The sequence below is a fragment of the Phascolarctos cinereus genome, unplaced genomic scaffold, assembly GCF_003287225.1.
Source record: "Phascolarctos cinereus isolate Bilbo 61053 unplaced genomic scaffold, phaCin_HiC Scaffold_726;HRSCAF=1367, whole genome shotgun sequence".
In the NCBI taxonomy this organism is placed as follows: domain Eukaryota; kingdom Metazoa; phylum Chordata; class Mammalia; order Diprotodontia; family Phascolarctidae; genus Phascolarctos; species Phascolarctos cinereus.
Window position 1 is genome coordinate 342,759,268 of NW_027556098.1, and position 10,602 is coordinate 342,769,869.

The window sequence follows — 10,602 nt, forward strand, 5'->3', positions numbered from 1 at the left end:
GGGAACATCTCTCTCCTCAAACCACGCAGGAGGTAGGTGTGATGGTTGGACCACTCCTCCCAGTGTGACGGCACCAGTCAAACTGACCTTATTCTTCCTATTCCCTCACCCACCACCCCCAATGTTTTTACCCCAGGTGAAAATATTTCTAGTCCTGGTTTTATAATTAAGTTGTGGCAGAGGCAGCAACAAGTATAATATCCTGATGAGTGAAATTCCCTTGGAACCAAACTCAGGAATGCAATGACTGGTGATGAATACATTCTGCCTCATCAGAATTTTTCACCCTGTTAGGGACAATCTTGCCTTTGGGGTTGAGCATGAAATGCATAGGGGAAAATTATTTAAGATATTTTTTAATAATTGCAATGGGGTGTGGACAAGAAACTATGCTTTGTTATTGCTTTCTGATAATCCGTAGGCTTTTTATAGCCTTGGACCAATGTATGACAACATCTTGGGTCTTGACATGGCACTTTTGTCAGGTGAAATCACACCTGTCATACAGTGTCACTGAGCATCTGTATGCTTATTACTATTAATGTAATATTAATAATGATAACTGCTAGCACTGATATAATGCTTTATGTTTGCAAAGCATTATGTGTTATTTCCCATCTGGCTACTTTTCTGGACTTTGTTTTCTTCAGAAACTCATCATTCTGCAAGATAAAAACAACTTGGAAACTCACACCTCCTCAGCCTCCCCTGCCCCTGAGCCTCTCTTTCCTCCTGGTTGGAGAGAATGGCACCCAGTGAATTATCCTCATTCTTCCCCACCTGGCTACTTTCCTAGACTTTATCATCTCTAGAAACTCATCATTCTGCGAGATGAAGTCAACTCAGAAACTCAGACCTCCTCAGATCATTTCCCACCTTTGCTGCAAAGGTTACCCCACAGGTAACTTCCCCCCCCTACTTTTTAGCTTTTTTATATATTGCCTCCCCCATTAGATTATGAGCTTTTTGGGGGCAAGGACTGTTTTATGCTTTTCTTTGTGGCCCCAGCTCTGAGTATTGCAGACAGTAGGCTCTTAATAAGCGTTTATTGACTCTGACAGGTATGATCTCTTTGCCCAATAGACAAGCTTGCCAGGGCCCTTGAAGAGTATAGCTGCAGGAGAAGAGACTGAGATTCTAGGCTCAAGTGAAAGGGAACTACTTGGGAAGAGAATAGGCCACCACTATGTGGATAGGAAGCAGATGTGGTCTCTCTTTCTTGCTGTCAGTCATGTAACTCCATCCCAATGTAATCTACAATACCTGTAGGTCAAAATCCATGTTCCTGATCAAGTCTTGAAGTTATATTAGGTCTTCGATGGTGTGGTGAGCTAAGCCCAACTTGGGCTGATTTCTTCATAGTTTAGGTGCCATATTGGAATGGAATTAGCTACTCAGAGGTCATTCAGCAGTTAACAAAAGGAGGCTTACTTAGCCAAAATATAGAAAGGGTGCTCAACAAGGATCTAGCACTCAGTTTGCCCTCTCCTCCTTTCTTCCATATTAAGGAACCTGGTCAGCAGGACAGAATGAGGTGACTCCCATGGCTTGGGACATTTATCAGGCCTGAAGGATTCTGGCTTTGTGTGGGTAGAACTTCTGTACCAGGGATGGGGGATCTGCGGCCTGAGGTCACATGTAGCCTTCTAGGTCCTTGGGTGAAGCCTTTTAACTGAGTCCAAGTTTTACATAACACATCATTTTATTAAGGGGATTTGTTCTGTGAAGTTTGGATTCAGTCAAAGGGCCACACTTGAGGACTTAGAGGGCCACATATGGCCTTGAGGCCACAGGTTCTCCACCTGTAGTCTACACCACTGGGTGACTAGGAAGCCATCACTATAGTCACAGACCATCAGAAAGCTTTGTGAATGGAGACTTGGCTTGAGCCCTTTGAGGTATTTGCTTCTTATGTGCATCTGTGCTCAGAACTAGGGGTATGTAGATGTTCCTGAGATTTAGGTTTTGGTTCAGTGTAAGGGAAAGCATGGGTGTAAGTAATGTTAGAGCTGTTGTTCATGAGTAGAACAGGCTGCTCCGGGCAAGATCTTCCAAGCAAAGGTTGCAAGAATGTTGTCAGGGGGATGCTGATTTTGGAGTTCCCTTCCTACTGTGAAATTCTGTGGTTGTGGGATTCAATGATTTATCTTTCTATTGATCACAGACTATGGATGGGCCTGAGTCTGAAAGCAGAGACAAAGAGGTACATCTAGATGGAATAAGAGGAGGGGACGAAGAGATGACTCTTCTAGAAGACCACTAGAAAAGGAAAAACTCAGTGAGTCAATTATTTATTTTGAATAGGTGATTACCACTGACTAGTATGAATTTTCCCCTAAAATACTGGACCCAAGCAATTCCTTTGGCACCTATGGTCCTATTTAAAAAGGCTTTCAGACTGTCGGAAGTTATGCAATGCAAGCACCCAGTGGTAGAATGTTGAAGTCTATTTCAAAAGTCTTTGGTTTTCCCCTATGCCGTAGTGGTCATTTGTCCTCATCTCCTTTAATAAAGAAGCTTTCTTCTATGGAATTTGCCTGATAAAATGAGGACCTTTTAATAATGAATAATCTTGGTAATGTGCATTTAATATTGTCACCTCCTATGTATAATAAAATTTGCTTTAGATACTTGTCTTGAACTATTTTCAGGTAGGAAATTCACATTACTTTTTTCCTCCCCATTTTATCAAAAATTTTCCAATTAAAAAACAAAAACACTCTAGGGTGGGGGGAAAGGTGAGCTAGCTATCACAGTGGATAGAGACCTGGCCTGGAGTCAGGAAGACCTGAGTTCAAATCCAACTTTACTCACTAGCTGTGTGAACCTAAATAAGTCATTTAACTTCTGTTTGCCTCAATTTCCAAAATTATAAAATGAAGACAATAACATCATTTACCATATGGGATTGCTGTGAGGATGAAATGTAAAGCACTTAGCATAGGTCCTGGCACATAATATGTGCTATTTAAATACTTATTCCCTTCCCCTTTGGCATTAGACAGACAAAACCCAAAATCTGGAATGAACAAAATCAAACAAAAACATTCTTGTAGGGAACAGGGACACCAGTACTCCAATGGTTCTGTGATCTCATTACACAAGTGTTTCTTTCAGTGATGCAGACCACAACTCCTCCCGGTCCAACCATCCTGTGCAATGTTTGTCCATGTTCACATATATTTAAACTTCCATATATAACAGTTCACCATCATGTAAGTTGAGAAGAAGGGGGAAATAGCTTCCATTTTCTCTCACTCACTCTAAAGATAAATGATGGTCATTGGTTATCAGGAGGTGAAGACAACGCTTCCTTTGCCTATGAGAAAATATACCTAATGACTTGAGCTGGAAAGAGAAGCTCATCTCATTGCACCCCTCCCCCCTCTCCACACCCCATCTTGCAAGAAAGGCTGAGATATTTCTTTTTAAATGATGGCATTTATACTGGTTTTATGTTCAGTGAATGCAGCAAGAAAGGTGGATAAGTAACTTGTTACCTGGGAACGGAACAAGGATTCTTTCATAAATGAATGTCAATGAGCTATAATTTTCTACTGGAGCAGAATTTCTACACCTGCCAGTATCCTTAATATACTTTAATTAAGAGGTTAATCTGTTGTAGAAATTGCTTTTCTCTGAAGCCACCTGAAATCAATTTAAACTCAATTACAAGTGGTTAGCCATTGTTTATGTGGTTAAAGATTAGAGAATACATTTTTGCTTGTTAGGAGCCATCAGAGCAGATTTTGAATGTCATGATCAGAGGCAAGTCTGAATCGCTGAGTGCTCTTTAATGGGCATGGAGAAGCCATTAGAAAATGCAATCAGTCATATTTGATGACTTGACCTTGGGACTCAGATAGAAAGGGGTCTAATCGTGCCTGTCCCGTAAGTGCCACCAGGATTGCTCTGCTGAAATTAATTGATCATTAAGAGCTTTCTGAGAGCCTAATATACCCTATTTGATGGAACATAAATTGCAAAAATAATCTGTAAATTATATAACAAGCTTCAGAATACATTCACCCTCTCTCAGCCTCTTTAGCATAGATTAAATCTGACAGCTAGTTTCAAAATCATCAAAAGTGTTAAACTCTCCCAAGTAGTTTGGAAATGGAGGAGTTTTACAAAGAAGAAGTGGGTGGGGGGACCTATTGCCCAGTATGTAAATTTGAAACATAATCCATTTCCCAGCCCTAAAATAGAGAGATGAAAAGAGGCCTGAAAAGATTTTTGGTGCGTGAATACATTATTTTTTTTCAATTGCTTGGTGAAGTACTTAGCCACTATTAAAAATTTGGATGCATGTCAGAGGCAGGGAAGCTATTGAGAATCCTTGCTACTTCAATGATGAGTATAAGAAAGGGATTATAAGCCTTTAACAAGCCTGCCAGCCTGCTAATAGGATCTCTCCCATAGCAGTTGCAGTGATACCCTTATGGCAGTGGACTCTTCTCTAATTATTGGTGAGATAAATGTTTTTCCCTAGTCTTTTAAGGTGTCAAAATGATAAAGCAGAGGACCTTCCCCCAACCCCCTGAGATTGTAGGTTCACAGGTTTTACATTGGAAGGAATGTGTGAGGCTTTCTGGTCCAGGAGTTCTTAATTTGGAATCCGTGAGTTAATTTTTCTTAATATTTTGATAATACATTTCAATATAATTTCTTCTCTTTGAAATCCTATATACTTTATTTTTACCCTTTAAGCAACAATTATCAGAAGAATTCTACAGTTTGCCTAAAGGGGGCATGTCACCAAAAAGGTAAAGAACTTCTGTTCTAGTCCAATTCTTGTCATTTAACAAAAGAGGAAATTGAGGCACAGAGAAGATAAATAATTTCCCCAAAGTCATATACGTAGTGAGTTGCCAAAGTGAGATTTGACCCATGTATTTTGACTTTCTCCAGTTTGCTACACTTAGTGTTCACACTTGGAGACCTTTGGCCTAAAGTTACAGCAGAGCCTCCTTTATAACTTTTCACCTTTGTTGATTGAGAATGCTTCATTGTGGTGTTCATATGATCTGGTGTTTTTGGGTACAGCAGATGATGTCAGTAGGGCACCTAGAAGGTGCTGTCAAACTGGAAGTCTCCTGGCATTGACAAGGTGATGGACGTTGCATCTGCCATCTTTGCAGGAAAGGCTCATCTAGGCCATCTTTGACATTGTGGAGGGATCATGATAACACTGCAGTCTGTGTTGGTCACAGGATTACATAGGCTGATGAAACAATGAAGACAATTATTAAAAGAATTATCCTATGTACTGATACTTTGCAATCTTTTAAGTATCCTGGTAATCTGTCTCCTAATTGTTGGGCCAAATAAAGCCACGTGTTTCTTCCTGCTTAATATAATGGATGAAAACCACATTAAAAGGATTGAAATTTTGGTGGGTGATCAGATTCAAGTTAAGCCATTTCTAGTCCTGTGACTGAGCCAATTCCCATGATGCTCCACAGAATTTCTGATAGAGCTATTTCTAGGAACTGAGGGAGCCCAAGTGATGATGTCAGGGAATCAAGACAGGGCTTGAAACTCCACTGTTGAAAACTTCAGCTCCTGCCATACTCCTTCCAGAGAAGTGAAGCAAGTACATGTTATTGTTATTCACTTAAACATACTTCACCTTTTCTCATGTTGTACCTCAAAAAGCTCCTTGAAGGCAGGAAATGTTTTTGTTTTTTGCATAGTGCCTGACACATAGTACATGCTGTATAAATGTTAATTATTAGTTAGTACATATACATATACATATATATGTTAGTACACATACATATACATACACACACATATATATACATATATATACATACATATATATATACATACATATATATATATACATATATATATATATATATATATATATATATAATTATTATTAACAACTTGATGTAGTGGATAAAGAGTCAGTCCATCAGGAAGATGTAGGTTCAAGGGGCCCCTCTGCTAAATACTAGCTGTCTGACACTGGGCAAGTTACCTCACTGCTGTCTGTCTCAGTTTCCTCATCTGTAAAAGGGAGATAATAATAGCACCAGGTTGTTTTAGGGATTAAATAAGATAATATTATAAAGTGCTTAGCACAGTGCCTGGCACATAGTACAAGTTATATAAATGCTAGCTATCATTATTATTATTATTATTATTACTATTATTATTATTATTATTATCATTATTGGCAACTTGGTATAGTAGATAGTGTCTAGTCAGGAAGCCCTAGGTTCAAAGGGCCACTCTGCTGAGTACTGGCTGTATAACCCTGAGCAAGTCACTTAGCCTCTTAATATTCTAGGCAGTTCTCTAAGATTGTAAGATTCAGAGAAGATACAGTTTTGCATTTGTAAAAGAAGTTCCTTATTAGGAAAGCCCTATACTGATAAAATCATAGGTGTGGCAGGAAAAAAAGTACAAATTGGTCTGAAAGATTCTGGTATTTCCAAGACAAAAAAAAATGAAACAACATTGGCCCTCAGGGATCTTATATTCTAGTGGGGAAAATACTAAAAATCCAATAAGTTAATAGAAATAAAGTAATTTGGTCAGGGACACGTTTGGGGGTTAGACAGGGCTCAAAAGTCTAGGAATTGGGAAAGGCCTAGGTCAGGAGGAGGCAGTACTTGAACTGAACTTTGTTTGATGGTTTTTTTTTGGTGAGGCACTTGGGGTTAAGTGACTTCACACAGCTAGGGAGTATTATTATGTGTCTGAGGTCAGATTTGACCTCAGGCCCTCCTGACTCCAGGGCTGAACCTCTATCCACTGAGCCACTTAGCTGCACCTTGAGCTGACCTTTGAAGGGAGCTAGGGATTCCTAGACTTACAGAGTATATTCCAGCCCCGGGGACAGGCCAAAAAAGGCACAGTGGCAAAAGACAAGAAATTGTGTGTAGGTCGTTTTGGTTAGAAAGGAGGGTGTCTGAAGGGGAGCAATGTGAAATCATCTAGAAAGATGGATGGGATCCCGATTATGAAAGGCTTGTAAAAGCCAAATAAAATAATTTGCATTTTATCCTAGAGGCATTCAGAGAGGCAATCAGAACCTTTCAGGCAGGGATATAACAGCTATCTCTGCTTTAGGAATATCAATTATGAGACGACAGATTGGAATGTTAAAGCCTTTCCCACAATAGCCCCCACTTCACAGAGGAATAAAATGAAGCTCAGAGGGACGAGGTGACTTCCCCAGCACTCCAGACTTATTTCTTCTCTGTAAAATGAGAGGTTTGGACTATAAGTTACTCTAGGCCCTCTCCAGCTCTATGTCTGTGATTCTGTGATCTAAAAAATGAGGGGGGAAGGACTAGATGATCTCTTGGGTACCTTTTAGCTAGGGGTATTCAAGCCAACTTGAACTGGGGTTGCAAGAGCTGATCATTAAATTTTCAACATGAGCATTTATGCCTCAGAAATTGTCAAACATGACAAAACAGGGCTTGATGTATTGTTTTATTGATTTTCTAGACTTAAAAAAATTTTGGAGAAATGTTAATAATGCAGGTTAAATTTAAAAGTATGTCATACACATTTTTTTGAAAGCTGGCTGTTAAACATTTACTGGCATATTCCGTGCTTTCAGTACTAAATCCTAAGATTTATAAAGCCTCTACCATCATTGGATACTGTCTACAATTCCACCACTAGAACTCCAACTCCTTAAGAAGTTCATATTTATCAAAATGCAAAACTTCTTGACAGGGTTAACACTTTAAGATGAAAGCAATCTAATGACAACATCATCATTCATAATGATTGGTCATCACTATGACCAATAAGGAGGAGCCAATTGACAAAATAGAAATTATTGTAATTTTGGAAAGAAAGTAATATCATTGTTTAGTTTATGATTTAAAAAAAAGCAAGGGAGCACAAGGCATAGTTTGCCATGCCTCTTAGATTTGGAGAACAGGAACTTAAGAGAATTCAGAGAAAAAATAGGTCTTTGTCCTTTGGTAAAGTGAACACACAAATGCTGGAGGGGCTATGGGAAAATAGGCATGTTGATGTACCGTTAACAGAGCTGCGAACTGGTCCAATTGTCCTGGAAAAAAGAAATCAGAATTATGCTCCAAAAGTTAATAACAGTGAATGCCCTTTGACCCCACAATACCATTGCTATGACATTGTCCCAAAGAGATCAAAGAAAGAGGAAAAGGTTTTATATGTATAAAAACAAGTATAATAACTCTTCATGTTATGGTAAAGATCAGGACACCAAGGCAGTGTCCATCAGTTGGGGAACGGTGGAAACAATTAGGATATATGAACGTAATACATTACTTTTGTTCTTTAAGAAATAAAGAAGAAGATGGTTTCAAGGAAACTTGGGAAGACTAATAGGAACTGATGCAGATAAAAGTGAGCAGAACTGGAAGAATAATACTACAGCATCAGTACTGTAAAAATGAAAAATTCTGAATGATTTAAGATCCCTAATCAGCTGAATGATCAACCATCATTCCAGAAAACTGATAAAGAGCATTGCCATCCTCACGAAAGAGATGGTGGTTTAATATGCAGAAGAGACACACCTTTTGGGTATGGTTAAGGTGGGAATTTGTTTTGCTCGCCTAAGCTTGTATCAGATACAGGTTTTCTATCTTCCTTCCTTCCTTCCTTCCTTCCTTCCTTCCTTCCTTCCTTCCTTCCTTCCTTCCTTCCTTCCTTCCTTCCTTCCTTCTTCCTTCCTTCCTTCTTCCTTTCTTCCTTCCTTCCTTCCTTCCTTCCTTCCTTCCTTCCTTCCTTCCTTCCTTCCTTCCTTCCTTCCTTCCTTCCTTCCTTCTTTCCTTCCTTCTCTCTTTATAGGTTGGGGGAAGTTTGAAGTAGAAAAAAAGTAAATTCTTTATAATTAAAATTTTTTTCTAAATGAGAGGAGATCTAAATTTTAGTCTTGTATTGCTATTGGTAGGACTACAGGCAAATCACCTCCCCTCTCTGGATATCAGTTTCCTCACCTATTGGGTCACAAATTGAATCATATGATCTCTAAGGCCATTCCCAGCTCTATTATGTTAATAACATTCTATTTTATTTAGGGATGCTGCAAAATATAACAGAAAAGATGCTGGATTTGGAATCAGAAGCTCTGATTTCAAATCTGCATTCTGCTATTTACTATCTCTGTCTCTCTGGGCCTCAGTTTCCTCATGTTTAAAACAAGGAAAGGGATAGACTAGAGAACCTCTATGGTCCCTTATATCTCTGAACCCATGATATTCTAATTAAAATTTCATTTGGGCCTTGGAGTAAATTGTATCATCTATGCCAACTTAGTTATGATATGCTTATGGTTTGCCACATTTTGGGTCACCAGAATGCCTCTGGATCAGTGTTATTAAATTCAATCCAGTAAAAATTGCACTCCAGAGAAGGGTGGTGTTTGGGCTACATCATCATCAAAATCTATTAAGATGATGATTCAACTCATTAACGTCAACCCAGGCGGCCAAGTTGAATACTTCAGTCAATTATTGACCTCAGAAACAAGTCAAAGGCCATAGAATCAATATCTCCACTGTTAAGTCAACTACAATAGTTAGGATTAATTCTAATTGAGTCATTGAAGAGAGACCTCAGGTACTTGGCCAGACCAACCATATACATACATGGCCACAGAGTTCACTTACAGGTTAAGAAACTACCCACGAAGGAGATGATCATTGATTTACTCACACAAGAAAAGGTTTCCTCTCTGTATGAAATATTCAGACAAGCACAACCTTTTGCTTTGTATTTTGACAGCTATCCCCAGCTACATGTCCCTAGAAATAGGAATCATACAATGTCATATTAAAATGCCTAGGTCAGCCAAATCATCTGGCATGGAATTCTTGGGCTGAACAACATTCACCAAGAAAATAGGTCATCTACTTGTCCTCTTGTATTCTTTTGTTCATTCACTGGGCACTTCAGGCAAGTTCTGTTGACAGAATGAAATGTGGCTTAGCTGCTTACAGATGTGATGTTAGGTTTGGATTCTATGTTGAAACACTTGGAATGTTTTATTTATTTTTTTTTTAAAGAGAGATTCCCTGTAGTTTAGATATGGCTTTAGGATCTGGAGAAGACAAAATTATGTCTAGTAATAGCATCTGGTGCTGTGCTGCTCAAAGATCCAGCACTTGATAAATGTTTTATTTTCAATTAACAAAGCTTTAGGCAAGATCTGGTCAAATATTTGGGCTTAGCTGAGAGGTCCCCTTTTAAGACACAGAGGGACAATGCCTGTGGGCCACGGGAGATTATCAAAAGACTCCCCCAAGAACTTGGTCCATTTCAGTTGTCTCTGGCCATGCTGCAAATTGAACTCATTTTTGTTTGTCCTTTGACTTAGATGATATAATCCCATTTTTCTCTCTCCGTCTCTCTGTCTCTCTCTCTCTCTTTCCTCCCCCTCCTAATTTTCGGTGTGTTTGAGTGAGAGAAAGCCAGTTTGGGTTGTTGTTTCCCAATCCTCGTGACAAACCTCACTCATGTTGACTATGTTTCCTTAAGCACTAGACACACACACACACACACACACACACACACACACACACACCCCTCATTACATCTCTGTCTGCCTGTTTGTCTGTGTCTGTCTCTCTCACACACTCA

The 10,602-nt window shown here is 39.2% G+C and overlaps 1 long non-coding RNA gene across 1 annotated transcript; it reads right to left on the reverse strand.

The window, feature by feature from the left end:
- Positions 1–4,861: 4,861 nt before the first annotated feature.
- LOC110196638 (uncharacterized) lies at positions 4,862–8,680 on the reverse strand. The gene is made up of 2 exons (XR_002321278.2): positions 8,016–8,680; positions 4,862–5,224 (listed from the first exon to the last, which is right to left on the reverse strand). It is a non-coding gene; the product is annotated as an uncharacterized LOC110196638 (long non-coding RNA).
- Between the last annotated feature and the right edge of the window lie 1,922 nt (positions 8,681–10,602).